General features: G+C 41.8%; 2 long non-coding RNA genes across 3 annotated transcripts in view; one reads left to right on the plus strand and one right to left on the minus strand.

Annotated features, from left to right (window-relative positions):
* Positions 1 to 15377, minus strand: part of LOC138752803 (uncharacterized) — a 125838-nt gene extending 110461 nt beyond the window's left edge. For both annotated transcript variants that reach the window (XR_011350952.1, XR_011350948.1), the window contains exon 1: positions 15277 to 15377. This is a non-coding gene — a long non-coding RNA (uncharacterized lncRNA). The remainder of the gene's footprint in view (positions 1 to 15276) is intronic.
* LOC138752804 (uncharacterized) overlaps positions 1 to 17002 on the plus strand; it is a 62341-nt gene that overhangs the window by 17855 nt on the left and 27484 nt on the right. The window lies entirely within an intron of this gene.

Below are 17002 nucleotides of genomic sequence, written 5' to 3' on the forward strand. Positions count from 1 at the left end.
TCTCTCACCCTGTATCCACACCTACCAGTTTGGTTTCATGGTCACCTTATAAATGGAGCAGGAGGTATGGAACCAGGTGACCAGACCCTGAAGTAAAGCACAAAAATCTGTAGACATCATGGTTGATGTAAAAAACACAAAATGCTGGAGAAGTTCAGCAGGTCAAACAGTACTTCATGTCTTCTTTTCTTTGGCTTGGCTTCGCGGACGAAGATTTATGGAGGGGGTAAAAAGTCCACGTCAGCTGCAGGCTCGTTTGTGGCTGACAAGTCCGATGCGGGACAGGCAGACACGATTGCAGCGGTTGCAGGGGAAAATTGGTTGGTTGGGGTTGGGTGTTGGGTTTTTCCTCCTTTGCCTTTTGTCAGTGAGGTGGGCTCCGCGGTCTTCTTCAAAGGAGGTTGCTGCCCGCCAAACTGTGAGGCGCCAAGATGCACGGTTTGAGACGTTATCAGCCCACTGGCGGTGGTCAATGTGGCAGGCACCAAGAGATTTCTTTAGGCAGTCCTTGTACCTTTTCTTTGGTGCACCTCTGTCACGGTGGCCAGTGGAGAGCTCGCCATATAACACGATCTTGGGAAGGCGATAGTCCTCCATTCTGGAGACGTGACCCATCCAGCGCAGCTGGATCTTCAGCAGCGTGGACTCGATGCTGTCGACCTCTGCCATCTCGAGCACCTCGACGCTAGGGATGAAAGCGCTCCAATGGATGTTGAGGATGGAGTGGAGACAATGCTGGTGGAAGCGTTCTAGGAGCCGTAGGTGGTGCCGGTAGAGGACCCATGATTCGGAGCTGAACAGGAGTGTGGGTATGACAACGGCTCTGTATACGCTTATCTTTGTGAGGTTTTTCAGTTGGTTGTTTTTCCAGACTCTTTTGTGTAGTCTTCCAAAGGCGCTATTTGCCTTGGCGAGTCTGTTGTCTATCTCATTGTCGATCCTTGCATCTGATGAAATGGTGCAGCCGAGATAGGTAAACTGGTTGACCGTTTTGAGTTTTGTGTGCCCGATGGAGATGTGGGGGGGCTGGTAGCAAAGGTAGAAATACATAACCTATCTTTTGATGTTTGAGCCCTTCATCAAGGTATGAGAGAATGCTGGCAGGCATCTGAAGAAAAGGGTGGGGGAAGGGGGAGGGGTGGTGGCAAAAGCATATGATAAGTGGATGAGGGGAGGGAGGGGACAGCAGTAATGAGGTGGAGGAGGGATGGCTGGGTGGGTAAGGGGGGAAAACCTGGAAAGACAGGAAAAGGGGGAGGGGAAAGGCACGGTGAGCAAATTAGCAGAAAGCAGAGAAATAATGCTCATGCCATTTGGCTGGAGTACTGGGGCAAATAAACTGTCCTGAAATCTGGTAGTGCCTGCTTTCAAAATTATGCATCTTCTGTTGAATGGGAGAAGAGGTGAGATGGGTCTTTTAATCAGTTGGCCCTGAGGCAACAAGAATTATTGATGAAATCAATGGTAGGGTGTTTGCTTTGTGTGATGACCTGAACTGTATCTTCAACTCTCTACAATGTCTTGCTATTTTAGGCAGAACGTTTTCTGAACCAATTTGTGATGCATCTAGAGCAAGATGCTTTCTACAATGTATCTAAGAGAAATTGAGGGCATGCTGAATTTTTTAATGCTTCTTAGGAAGTTGAAGCATTGATGCACATTCTTGATCGCATCATCATTGCAGTTGGTCCAGGAGAGATTACTGGTTATATTTACTCCAAAGAGTTTACAGCCCTCTAACACCTTCAACTCTTCTCCATTGATGCATGTGTTCCTTTCCTTCACACTCCTGAAGTCAATGACCAGCTCTTTCATTTCGTTGATATTAAGAGAGAGGTTGTATCCAGTCTGTTGTCCAATCAGTTACAAACTGCCCCTGAACTTAGGAGTATGCATCAAAGTTTGACTCCAGTGGTCTGCCTACTTCCATGTTGCAGTGTGCAGGGCTCAGGTCTATGAAATGCACACTGACTTCTGACATGACTTCTCACCAGCAGGTCTCTATGGAACAGTTGCCTGACCATGAGCAAAGGTCTGACCCATTAGGTTAAATATAATTTGATGCTGTCTGTCAGTGCAACTGTAGAGGTTAATTATGGCATGTTGCTCAAGTATTTACTGCTACATTGTGATGAGAAGTGTAAATTTCTCATTATCTTGGCTGCTGCAATTGTTGGGAAAATAAAGAAACCCCAAGAGAAGTTCCTAGTCTTTTTTTGGAAATGGTTAGGATTCCCAATTCTGGCATGATGCCTTCAGCTCAAGAGTTTCAGGGGAATGGATGAGTTTCCAGGAGAAGGCAAAAGGCAGCCACCTGGACAATAAAGATGCATTCCTCAGAATGCTCTTTATCAACTACAGTTCAGCATTTAACACCATCATCCCCTCAAAACTGATCAACAAACACCAAGGCCTGGGACTCAACACCCCACTGTGTAATTGGATCATGGATTTTGTCACCTCCGGACCACAATCAGTGAGGATTGGTAAGAACATTTTCTCCACAATCTCCATCACCACAAGGTTGTGTTCTTAGCACCCTGCTTGGCTCACCTTACACCTACAACTGTGTAGCTCGGTATGACAATAACGGCATCTACAAATTTGACAGCAATACTGCTGTGGAAGGATGCATAAAGAAAGGTGATGAGACAGCATAAAGGAGGGAAAAAGAAAATGTGGCTGAATGGTGCACCAACAACAACCTTGCACTCAATGACACCACAACTAAGGAGCTAATAGTTGACTTTAGGAAGGGAAAGCCAGAGGAATACAATGCAGTGATCATTGGGGGATAAGAGGTGGCAAGTGGATGCAAATTTAAGTTCTTGGGAGTCTCTATCTTAAAGAATCTTTCCTGAACACACAAAAGGTAATATGAAAAAAGCATGTCAGCGCCTCTACTTCCTCAGAAGTTTGCAGAGGTTTGGTATGACACCAGAAACCTTGGCAAATTTCTAAAGATGTATGATGGAAAATATGCTGACCAGCTGCATTATGACCTGGTTGGTGAAGCGCAAGTACCCCTGAGCATGAAGCCCTGCAAAAGGTAGTGGACACATCTCGGGACATAACACGCAAAACCTTCCCCATGATCAAGAACATCTTCAGGGAATTCTGCCATCAGAGAGCAGCAGCAACCATCAAAGATCCACACCACCCAGCACACACCCTGTTCACACTGCTCTATAGGTGCCACAAGACTCATACTATGAGGTTCAGGAACAGCTGCTCCCCCTCCACCATCAGACTCCTCAACAACAAACTCAATCAGGGACTCATTTAAGGACTCTTACTTGTGCATTTTTTTATAATCCTCTCGTTTTCACACAGTAGGTTTGTTTACATTAGTTATTTGTTTATAGTTCTTTGTTCACATTTATACACTGTGTACAGTTTTGTCGTTTCACTACCAATAAGTGGTAATTCTACCTTGTCTGCAGAAAAATAATCTTAGGGCAGTATGTGATGTCATGTATGTACGACGAAAATAAATCTCAAATTACATCATGCTAATTCTTAGAGTCAACACCTAAGCAAACTCTGTTTTTAAAGGATCCGTCAATACTGCTACCTTGCATCTATATTCTGTGGAGATCAGCCTGAGGTATATGAAATCAAATCATGTTACGCATACACAAGTTGAGTGGCAGAGCCTGCCGCTGACTGAACAGGGTTTTAAGATGACAGGAGACTCGGTTCGATTGACTGTTATTTGTGCAAATCGTTATCAGGAGCTGCTTTTGCTGAGACTGATATCAATGACGTCGCATTTTTTGAAGTTCCACAATCTTAATATAAAACAATGTAATTGATCCGATTTGAACTGCTGCGCAGATTAATATATGGTCTCTTGCTAAATACACAATAGTAAAACAGAACAATCTGCAGACACCTTGATTGAAGTGAAAACACAATGCTGGAGAAACTCAACAGGTCAAACAGTATCCATTTTATAGCAAAGATAAAGATATATAACCAACGTTTTGGGCTTGAGCCCTTCATCAAGTTATGTTTTAGTTATATGTTCTCCTCTGAAATTTGATTTCATTTAAGACAATAGATCTGAAATTTGGAAGTGGAGCTCAATGCACACATACCCACAATGATTATAATTTAGAAGGAGGCTCTACAGCCCATTAAGTCAATGCCAGCTTCAATACAACCCCATCAATCCTTCAATGGAGTGTGGTAGGTTCCAAGATTTGATAACTGGAAAAACCGAGTAACTCTGGGGTGACAAAAGTCATTGTGGAGATCCTGCAATCTGTCCATTTGAAAACTAGCATGTTCCACGGGAAGGAGCGTCCGGGGGCTCATTAAATTTGCCAGGCCAGTAGAGAATGTCATAATTGTAAGTGGACAGCTAGATTCAGACTGCTTGTTATGCCACAACTCTGTGCCCCCTTGTTACTTGGGCTGAATTTCCCATGCCAACTTCAGAAAACCACACTGCCCTTCTGTGGGCCTCTTCCATTCTGTGGGCTCTCTTACCATTCTTGATTTTGTCCCTTTTCTTATTATTAAACATGAACGTAGTGCTTGCTGATCCTGGTAAGGTAGTGCCTCCAGTGGCATACAGCCTTTATGATGGACTGGGGTTTCTTCTCAATGGAGGAGTGGTGAATTTCAGGGCCTTTAATGGTTCATGACAAGAAGGCGACGGGTCTGCCCACTTGATTGAGTGTGGCAGCCAAGACAAAGTCAGACGCATCACTCTCCACTTGGAATGATGTGGACTCGTCTATGGCATGCATGGTTGCCCTGACGATGTTGTCTTCGATACTACTGAAAATGGCTTAAGCTTCTGCTGGCAGGGGCAATCTAGTAGCTTTGACCAATGGGCAAATCATGCCTGCATATTTGGGGACCCATTGAGCATAGTATAAGAGGAACCTGAGGCATCTCTTCTGAGCTTTGAGGGTATGTGAGAGGGGTAGCTCCATCAGCGGACATGTGTTGGCTGGGTCGCGGCCATTGCAGCCAGGTTTGGCTCGCCTTGCTGCCCGGAACATACATTTATCCTCGCAATAAGTGAGGTTCATGCATTTTGCTGCCCAAAGGAACTTGCAGAGATTTGCATCATGATCCTACAGGTCGTGGCCATAGGTAGTAACGTTATCAAGATATGGGAAGGTGGCACGTAGATCGTAGCCGTCCACCCTGCGGTCCATCTCCCACTGGAAGACAGAGACCCCATTTGTGATGCAGAAAGGGACCTAGAGGAAGTAGTAGAGGCGGCCATCCACCTCAAATGCCATATACCGTTGGCCCTCTTGGTGGATTGGGAGCTAGTGATATGCTGAATTCAGGTCAATCGTGGAGAATACCTGATATTGTGTAATCTGGTTGACCATATTGGTATGTAGGTAAGGGGGTAAGCATCGAACTGTGTATACCGGTTGATAATCTGGCTATGTCTATGACCATCCTATTCTTATCCTCTCTCATTACCATGATCACGTCAGCCCTCCAAGGGCTATTACTGGCCTCAATGATGCCCTCACCGAATAAGTACTGAACCTCCACCTTAATGAACACCCTGTCAGTCACATAGTACCATCTACTCCTGACGGCCACCGGCTTGAATTCGGGAATGAGGTTGGCGAACAGCCTTGATGGCTGCCCTCAGCCCCAAGATGGCTTTGACCCCTCATACTATCGTATGCTTGGGAAGATGGCATTTGACCTACATGATTCACACATGGTGTCACTGGAGTGCAGAGAAGGTGATACAAATTACACTGCCCAGAGTGGCAACTGTCCACATGTAGTGCTGCTAGATCACACAGGTGGTTTGGACTGGCAAACTTTGGCGTAATGCCCCTTCTTCCAGCACCTGGAGCACACTGAATCCTTGCCAGGGCAGTGTTTCATTGGATGCTGAGACTGTTTGCAAAAGTAGCACTTGGAGAGATCTCTTGAAATGGTGACCAAGGTCAGATCACTAGAGTAGTGGGATGATATAGGGGACCAGTCACTCACAGGGCAGGATGATGCCTCATCCCAGGATAACAGCTCCTGTGGCGGCCAAGTGGCTGAGTAGTTATTTGTGTTCTGGAGGGCCACCTTCAGTGTCTCTGAAAGTTCAACAGCCCTTTGCAGATCAAGAAATTTTTGCTCCAGCACGTATGTTGCTGTATGTACCTGGAGCAGATACTGGCCACATACGCACCTCTGATGAGGTCCTCTGCATTTTGAGTGGCTGACACGGCTTTACAGTTGCATCCTCTACACGGGATCCAGAGGGCCTGCAGATACTCAGCACTCAATTCACTAGTTTGCTGTTTTCTGGTGGCCAGAAGATGCCTGACCTCATTAACTTTCCTGTGATACTGGGCCTTGACGATCTCCATAGCTGCTTGGTACAAGCTGGCGTCGCTGATCATCGGGAAAACTTAGGGCCTGACATGTGAGAGTAGTTTCAGTTGGTTAGCTTCTGAGGTGATAGCGTCCTTGGCCACTGCCAGGAAGTTTTCGAAGCAGAGTAGCCAAAGTTCGAAAGTGTTCAGGGCATCAGGTGACCAAGGGTCCATGTCAAGCTTCTCTGGTTTCAGGTACTGTTCCATGCTTTTTTGAAATTTTTAGTTAATAAAATTGATTTACCATCACTAATCACAAAAGGATGAAATTGTGAAACTATCAGGCTTTTATTAACGAAAGACAGGAACAACGATCAACCTTATTGACTGATCGAAGCAAAGAGAAAGGGAAAATGCAAGGAGCTATGAGTAGGATCGGTCTAGGGAGTAGTGTCCAGCTGGCAGCAGCCAATCATGGCATAACAGAGGGTCTATGGCATGCATGGTTGCCCTGACGATGTTGTCTTCGATACTACTGAAAATGGCTTAAGCTTCTGCTGGCAGGGGCAATCTAGTAGCTTTGACCAATGGGCAAATCATGCCTGCATATTTGGGGACCCATTGAGCATAGTATAAGAGGAACCTGAGGCATCTCTTCTGAGCTTTGAGGGTATGTGAGAGGGGTAGCTCCATCAGCGGACGTGTATGGTCTGGGCCAGGTGTGGCTCGCCTTGCTGTCTGGAACATACATTTATCCTCGCAATAAGTGAGGTGATTATTTAACCATTTAATTTTTAATGTAGACATACAGCACATTTACAGACCATTTTGGCCCACAAGTACATTCTGCCTATTTAACCTGCATCCCTGGTATATATTTGTGGGCTGAAATGGCCTGTTACCGTGCTATATGTCTAAACAAAAATTAAAAATTAAAATGTTAGCCTCAACTGATAGATGATCACTTGAAATATCTTCCAGGAATCAATGGATTCTGGCATGGTTTGGAAGGCCTGGAGGATCATGAATATCACTTTGCTGTTTAAGAAGGGAGGAACAGAAAGGAAATTATGAACCTATTGGCCTGACATACTGGGCATTGCAGGTCAATTGTATGCAATTGAGCAGGCATAGGCTTGTTGGCTGAAAGAGCCCGTTGCCACGCTCTATGTCTAAATGCAAAAAAAAATTCAAATGATCATGATTACAGTACCAGCAACTTGGGTTTCACCTGGGTCTGCAAGGAGTTTGCGACTTGCATGGGTTTTCTCAAGATTCTCCAGTTTCTTCCCACATTCCAGGTAGGTTAATTGTGTGCAACTGGGCTGCATGGGGCCTTCTACCATGCTGTATCGCTAACATTAAAAATGACAAGTTTTAAGCATTTTTTTCTGAATTGTTTTTGTCAATGTTCTCATTGTGAAACATAAAATGATCAACATGGCAAAGACAACTTAACTGATTCCATTATTATTTCCCCAGGCAAATAATGTCAAAATGTTGACTGTTCAAAGAAATTACATCCTATGTGGTGAATAACTTGGTTGTTTGAGTCCTTATATCTCACCATAGAATGACAAGCATCATCAAAAACTGGGCCATTTAGTTCTCATAACACTGAGACAAACTAATCCTCCCAAGCGCAAAATAACTCACTTTGTTTGCTTAGATTCTCTGAAACTGATGACCCTTTAATGAAACATTGATGTCATATGGTAAAGTGATCCATGACATTTTATTTGGCTCAGTGTTCATCAAACATTCATTATTTTCTCAGAGAAACTTTCACAAGGACATGTCAATGTGCGAAACAATGCATTTTCAATATGACTCATAAGGTGCTCTGGGAATTAGATGGTTGGGACCCCAGTTCTGACTGGGAATTGGAAACTGGAAGACAAGTTACGGCGAGAACATGACAAGGAAGTTGGAATCTGAGGATCATTGAGCCCTTGCGAGAGAAAAGCAGAAGACTTCTGCCAGGTCTCTGTGCCTGCAGAACATGATGCTTGTCTGATGGAATTAGATTCCAGTAAAGTAGATTGGAACTAGTAGGGAGGATGGCAGACCAGCAATGGATGGAGTTTCTGCAGGAAATGAGGAAGATGCCAGATATAAACATATCAAAAAAAAAGGAAATATTCAAATGGAAAATTGTCACAACTGTGGCTGACAAGGAAAGACAAAGTCAACATAAAAGCAAAAAAGATTGAGTACAAAGAAGCAAAAATTAGTGGGAAGATAGAGGATTGGGAAAAAGCTTACAGTAGGTAACTAAAATAAAAGATAAGGAGGGAAAATATGAAGTATGAAGGTAGGAAAATAATATCAAAGAGGTTATGAAGAGCTTCTTCAAGTATATAAAGGAGGGGTGAGGGTAGATTTAGGACCATTAAAAATGATGCTAGAGAAATAATAATTGAGGACAAGGAGATGGCAAAGGAAGTAAATCAGAATTTGGATCCATCTTCACTGTGAAAGACATTAGCAGTGTGCCAGATAGGAAAGGATATCAAGGGAAGGGAAGTAAGTGCAGTTACTAAAGGTAGATTAGTCTCCCGACAAGATGGATTATGCCCTCAGGTTCTGAAAGAGGTCGTGGTGGAGATTGTGGAGACCTTGGTAATGGTTTATCAGGAATCAATAGATTCTGGTATGCCCTGGAGGACTGGACAATCGCAACTGTCGCCTCACTCTTCAAGAAAGGGAGAGAGCCAGTCAAAAGAAAATTATAGACTGTTAATCCTGACATCAGTAGTTGGGAAGGTATTTGAGTTGATTTTCAAGGATGAAGTTACAGTCAATGTTCCCTTCAAGCTGTGCACACGTGCACACACAAGCACATTCTGCAACCAAGCGCACAAAGCAAATTAAGGTGCGCACAAAAGGTCAGTAACCTAAAATAATGTAGAAATTAATTATCATACTTATTGAAAATAATCTGTTAACTAGTTAGGCAATTAAACAAATAGTTAATCATATATGCATTATATTGATAGGCTTTGCCAAAATTATCAAAGCAATTTCAAGTTTATGTGTGCACAAGCATTCAGTGCGCACATCCTTTGGTCACAGGAAAAAAAAATTGCACAACATAAGATTTTTGCACACACTGAGTACAAAAATTAGAGGGAGATGGGTTCGGACTAAGTGGAGGCACATGACAAGATAGGACAAAGCCAGCATGGTTTCTTTAAGGGAAAATTTTGCCTGAAAAGCCGATTGGAATTCTTTGAAGAAATGACAGGCAGGCTGGATATGGGAGATGCAGTGATGGATATTGTGTATCTGGACTTTCAGAAGGCATTTGATAAGGTGCTGTACAAGATTAGAGCTCATAATACTAGTCAGGGTAGCAGAAATTCAGAGTACTTAGATTACTTTTTTGGATGAAGGCCAATTGCTACTGATGTTTTCCTGTTACAATATAGACCAGCACCAATAGTAATTCACCAAGACAATGATATCTTCGAAAACAATAATTTTTATTAATAACTACTAATAACTTATCATACTTTACTCTAAAACAGCACCAACTATGCACAAATGTGTATGCGTGTATGTGTGTGTCCTGTCTATCCCACAAAGTAATTTTACAAAAATAATTTTATATATAACAACCTAAAGATTAATAATAACATAAATCTGTAACACCACAGAGGTATGTGTTGGGGCTGCATCCTTTTTATATTGTACACTAATAATTTCCATTACAAAAGGAATAGCTCTGTGGCCAATTTTTACAGATGATACAAAGGTAAAGGAGCAGGTAATGTTGAGAAAACAGAGAGGCTGCAGAAGGACAGACAGATTAAGAGAATAGGCAGAGAAGTGGTAAATGAAATACAATGTCAGAAAGTGTATGGTCATGAACTTTGATAGAAAAATATTAAATGGGCAGACTCATTTATTTAAATGGGGAGAAAATTGAAAATGCCCACATGCAAAGGGACCTGGGTAGCCTCATTCAGGATAGCCTGAAGGTAAACTTGCAAATTGACTTAGTGGTGAGGAAGGCAAATGCAAGAGGAATAGAATACAAAAACAGGGATGTGATGTTGAGGCTTTATAAAGCACAATGAGACCTTACTTGGAGTATTGTGAGCAGTTTTTCACTCTTCATTCAAGAAAGAATGTGGTGATGTTTGTTAGGTAAAAACATCATGAGCTGGGAATGTAGAAGGAGTCACCCAATGCTGGGCCATAACAAGATGCAATTGTGACCTTGTACTCTCAAGATAAGAGTGGGGATGACAAATTGATGTGCAGGAAACTAGCAGAGAAGGATAGCAACAGTTTATTCATTGGACAATGTCATGGTATGATAATTTACTAAGTACGTATCCTAAGGTATATAAAAAACACCACTTGCTGATAACGGCAGAATGCGCCTTCTCCAACTAACACTGTTAGTTGCAAGTGTTACAATCCGGCAATAAAGAACAAAGAACCTTGATTTCGACTCAGTCTGGTGTTTGACTCACTCATTCATGAACAAAGCAGACCTAACGTGTTGGAACGGATTCAGAGAAGGTCGACAAGGATGATTTCAGGAATGAAAGGCCTATCATATGTGGAGTGTGACAGAGTATACAGAGGTGTTTGGTAGATAAATTGGGAAAGGTTTGTTAGAGCAGGTCACCATAGACACTTTTTGCAGTTTTGCATAGTGCTCAGAGACTTCAGTGAAGGACTGCTATTTTGCAAAAGGCAACGAAGTAGAAACATACAGTGGTAGGTTGTCTGGAAAACAGTTTGCTGTCTGGAAGAGCATGTGATATTTCCAGGCAGAGTCAAAACAACTTTGCTCAGAGTGGGAGGGAGTGTGGGAGAGAGGAGAGACACAGAGGGACAACTTGGTAAACTTTGGCAGACTGTCTGGTCAAAGGAGAGGACTGGCTGTCTGGTGTTTCCCTTGGAATAGGAGATACAGAAAGGAACTCTGCGGTAACCTGAAAGAGGTTATTATCTGGAGAACCCTGAAGGGGGAAAGTTTAATCAGCAAGACACTGGACTGGCTGTCCTGGAATGAGAAAACTCGCTCTCTGAAAACCAACAAGAACCCTCCTGTGTGGTAACCATTTACCTGTTAAGCACCAAAGCCTGGTGAACTTTATTAATGCTAACTTCTGTGCACAGTACAAGAATCGACTGCAACCACTGAGATTGGACTGTGAACCAAAGCACTTTGCTGAAACATATATACATATTACACACACATGTGCTTAGAATTAGAGGGTTAAGTAACTCAATATAGATAAGTTACATTTTGATTGTGTTTTCATGTTCAAAGATATTTAAAAGCAACTTTGTATTGATGCCTATCTATTGCTGCTGGGTTTTGGGGTCCTCTGGACTTGTAACAGGAGCATTTGATAGTTCATGGCCTAAACTCATTGGAATTTAGTAGAATGAGGGGAGGGGGGTGGGATCATTGAAACATTTCAAATACTGAATGGTGTGGACAGAGTAGATGTAGAAAGGCTGTTTCTCCATGGTGGGAGAGTCTAGGACAAGAGGGCACAACTTCAGGATTGAAGGGCATCCACTTAGAACAGAGATGCGGAGGATTTTCTTCAGCCAGAGGGTGGTAAATCTGTGGAATTTGTTATCACAGATGGTTGTGGAGGACAGGTAATTTAGGGCAGATATTAAAGGGTTCTTAATTATCCAGGGCATCAAAGGTTATGGGAAGAAGGATGGGCAGTGGGCTGAGTGGGAAAATGGATCAGCTCACAATTAAACTCTGGGGCAGATGCAATGGGATGAGTAGCCTATTTCTGCTCCTATGTCTTATGGTCTTAAAGGAAGAACAGAATAAACATTTCAGGTCAAAGACACTTTGACAAAGTTTGTAAACTGCATGTTTGAATTAGTCTGGACTAAGTTAATCATCTGGGTCAGAAATGAAAATTGGATTCTGTTAAACATTCAATGAAATCTACGATTCTTGATTGCCAGCAAAAAATAAATGCCTGTTGGATGCTGTTTTACTCAGGTAAATTGAGTATTACTACATTTAAGAATGTTGAATTGTAAGCAACCAAACATAGAAAAAGTACTTTAATTGTCCAATCAAAAAGTAATAGGGGGCCTTGAGAGGCAGGTAGAGCAGCACTGAACTCATAGCAAATATCACTCCCCTACTGGGTCGAGCTTTATGCAATCATTCTGCAGAGAATCTAAATTCCTTTGGCAGAAATTAATAACATTTTGATGAAAATTTAACAATGCTAAATGGTAGAGGGATCAATAATTCTTTCTGTCATTGAGGGGTGTTAAACAAGAAGCTTCAAATAGTTATTAAGTAATGTTCTCAAAATAACTTTGACAAGAATGTGTTTGTACATGAAGCAGTGCAACATGTCTTGCTGCTGTTAGCAGGAATTAGGCAAATGAATTATGACTTTTACTGTAGCATATACAGAGAATGTCAGTAAATAGGTCACAATTTGATGCTTGAAAAAGATTAATACTTTAAAGTGCAAAAGGGAAAGAGCTGGAAGCAGTCCAATACAAGAGTTTTTGATGAAGCTTCTTGGTCAAAAGATTGCTGTTGGAGGAACCCCTTGGTCTTGAAAGTGAAAGAATCAAATTTTCTTTGGATTCCATCATTATTTTGACGTATAGAATTCTTATAGGTTATGCTACCAGCTGGAGTCATGGCTTCCCTTTATTTGGGCTCGTGATACCACTCGTAGGGAAAAGGGTTGCTTTCAGTAACAGGATCCCATATATATAGATATATATAGATATATATCTATATATATCTATATATATAGATATATATTTATTGCAATAGTAATTCTGTTCAGTGTGAGAGGAATAGAAGATTCGGATACTTGACATGTGTGCTTGATTGAGTAGCCAATCGTCAGAATCCACCTTCCGCGGGATTGTGCCTAAGTCAGAATCCCGCCGAAAATTCCCTGCATCTGATTTCCTGCTAGCGCTCCATAGAATAGAGCTCCTCACTCCTCTCCTTTATAGAAATGTAATTTTATTCTCCTCATATGCTCATCAACTTGCCCAAGATCCCTCAACTCACCTGCACAATCAGGGCAACTCACAATGGCTAATGAACTCACTAAATGGCACATCTTTGGGATGTATGATGAGATCAGAGTACGAGAAGAAAGCACACAGTTGCAGGCAGAAGATGTAAACTCCACAAAAGCAGTGGTCATGTCAAGATTAAGCCTAGATCTCCACCACTCTGAAGTAGCAACTCATGCAGATAGACCATTGTATTTTCCTGGACTTGAGCCCACCACTTCAAAGAAGAAGTTGTTCTCCTTTAAAAATATCAAAAGATTCATGCATGGTTTATTTACTGTGAATCTGCAATGGGAGTAAAACATAAAAGTCTGCAGACATTGTGGTTGAAGTGAAATCACAAAGCAGTTTAAACATTGTACTTATGTAGCAAAGCTAAAGATGCATAACCAACGTTTTGGGCTTCAGTCTTTCATTTAGATATTAAGTTACCTTAATTAAAGGCTGAAGCCTGAAATGTTGGTTATGTATCTTTATCTTTGCTACATAAAGTACACTGACCTGCTGAATTTATCCAATCTGCACTGGAAGACCCTTATGTTGTATACCAGCAAATTTCTGGAATATTGGGTGGGGGGGGGGGTGCATGGTTTGTACAGCAGTTAGTAACAGCAATTGGGATTTGGGTTCAAATCCCCTGCTGTCTGTAAGGAGTTTACACGTTCTCCCCGTGTCTGCATGGGTTTGGCCCAGAGACTCCAGTTTCCTTCCACTGTTCATTTAGGTTAATTATGTGCAATTAGGCAAGCACAACCTCATGGACTGAAAGAGCCTGCTACCAGGTCTAAAAAATTTTTTAAAAATTAAATTTTACAATGGTATATTCTAGAAGGTGTAGTTGGAGCATTAAAAGGAGATAGAGACCCCAGTGGCATTGTGTCAGGTCAACCATATCCCTCTCAATGGCAACAAAATGAAGGAATTTGTCATTGACCAGTAAACAAACATCCCCCGCATCTGTATCAGTGGTGTTGATGTGCAAATGGTGGAGAGATTTGTTTTTCAGGATTGATATCACCAACAATTTCCCTTGGTCTAACCAAGCTCTATATCTCACTTCATATGACCCAGCTCCCCCGATCTCTATGCTGCTGCAGGAGAATGATCATAAAGAACATAAGATCAAAAGAAACAGGAGAAGAAATAAATTATCTCGCCTATCAAACCTGTACCTGCATTCAATACGATCATGGCTATAGACTCAGCTCCACCAACCTGCCTTTTCCCCAGAACCATGAAGTCCTCGACGATGCAAAATTTCATCTAACTGGGTCTTAAATCCATTTAGTGACTATTTCCTCAGGCAGAGAATTCCACAGATATACAACTGTCAAGGAAAAACACTTGCTCTTCATTTTCATCCTAAATCTGCACTCCCAAAATCTTGAAGCTATATCCCCTAGTTCCAGGCTCACCTACCACTGGAAACAATTTTGCTGCCTTTATCTTATAGTCCATTTCATAAATGATCTTCAATTCTTCTGAATTTCAGTGTATCCCAGGCAGTAAAGGATGACTGTCACCAACAAGGCATTTTCACGCCCATAATCAAGGATACAATCCAATGAAGCATTGTCGATCATGCTGTTTCTACAGAGATATTTATAATTCTCTGTCCAGTGAATAACAAATTATTTTTAAAATTAAAAAAAATTTAGACATACAGCACGGTGATCGTCCCTTTCAGCCCAATTACACCCAATTGACCTACAATCCCTGTACATTTTAAAACAGTGGAAGGAAACCAAATCACCCAGAGAAAACCCACACAAACATGAGAGAACATACAAACTTCTTACAGACAGCATTGGATTCGAATCCTGGTCAATGGCGCTGTAACAGCATTGTTAATGACTACACTAATTGTGTCACTCAGCAATGTCTAGATACTTATAAAAATACATTCAGGAGCACTTACAGTCCGTCACTGAATTAAATGAACATCGAATGAATTGGTTTCGCAAACCACCAAAGCAACTATAACAGCTTTTCTTTAAGTTTGCTTATTGTCAGATTGGTGTTCGTACTGTGATCTCTCTGACTTATTGAAACCGTACAGGGAACAAAGTCCTGATTGTTGCATTATGACTTTAATTTGACTTCATGACCAGCAGGCCACAACCAATCAGAATTGGTGACAACACCTCCTCCATAACAATCCTCAACACGGGTGCCCTAAAAGATTGGTAGTTTACTATGCACATGACTATGAAGTCCATTTTCACTCTACCCCATTTACAAGTTTGCAGATGACACCGTCATAGAATGAATCTCAAACAATTATGAGATAGTGCTTAGGGTGGAGATAGGGAACCTTGTGGCAGGATGTCATGACAACCTCTCCCTCCATGTCAGCAAATGGAAGGAGCTGGTCATTGACTCCAGGAAATGGGATGGAACACACATTCCCATCTGCATCAACAGTACTGAGGTGAAGATGACAGAGAATCTAAGCGAAAAAGTCACCCACAATTTTTCCTGGTCTTGTCCCACTGATGCCATGGGCAAGAAAGAGCATCACTCCTTTTACTTCCTCAGAAATATGAGGAAATTCAGTATGTCCCCAGTGCCTCTTATTAATTTGTACAGATGCACCTCCATCACAGCTTTGGTATGAGAACTGCTCTGCCCAAGACTGCAAGGAACTGCAAAGAGAAGCTCAGGCCATCACGTAAACCAACCTCCCCTTCATCGATTGCATCTTCACTTCCAGTTTCTTTCTGAAAGGATGCCAACATATTAAAGGGCCCTAATAAACACATTCATTTTCTCACCCCTCCTGTCAATCGGAAAATATACGAAACCACCGGGCTTTTTTTTCCTGTTGTTACCTTCAACAGATCTTTTATTTGTAAAAGATTATCTCTTTATCTCACAAACCCCACCTCATCACAATGTCTGCATTCTTTTCTTTGGCTTGGCTTCGCGGACGAAGATTTATGGAGGGGGTAAAAAGTCCACGTCAGCTGCAGGCTCGATTGTGGCTGACGTCCGATGCGGGACAGGCAGACATGGTTGCAGCGGCTGCAGGGGAAAATTGGTTGGTTGGGGTTGCATTATAATGTCTGCATTATATAAATAATGTCTGCATTATTTTCCACAGAAATATTCACTGTAACATTATGCACTTCACTTTTTATTTGCTTTTATGACCTAATCATGGGTTGACTTCCCTGGGTAGCACACATAATGACATTTTTCATTTTGTCTTAGTACATTTCAAATAAATAATGAATACATTTTAATGATGTATCAAAATATGAAATATTGAATTACTGTGCATTGTGTATCTCACCAAGCTTTCAATTTTTTGTATTCTATTCTTATTTTCGTTTGTCATCTTCCTGAGATTTTCATTTGCAAACTTTTTAAAAAGTTGAAAGCTCCTCAAAACCATTCGTTTGCTGACCTCCCTGCTTCTCTGATTCCCATTGCATTTTTTATATTTAATTTGATATAGTTTTATTAAAAGCTCATTGTCAAAGTTTCTTGGGTTGACGCAGCCACTCTATCTTTCTCTTTCAATATTTGCTTTATGAAATGAATATTTTAATGCAGATGACTCTATTCAATTCACAACTTTCATGTTGTGTTGAAATTCGCACCCACATGCAAGATTTGTTGTAAAATGTCAGTCTTGAGTT

Source organism: Narcine bancroftii, chromosome 2 (assembly GCF_036971445.1).
Source record: "Narcine bancroftii isolate sNarBan1 chromosome 2, sNarBan1.hap1, whole genome shotgun sequence".
Classification (NCBI taxonomy): Eukaryota; Metazoa; Chordata; class Chondrichthyes; order Torpediniformes; family Narcinidae; genus Narcine; species Narcine bancroftii.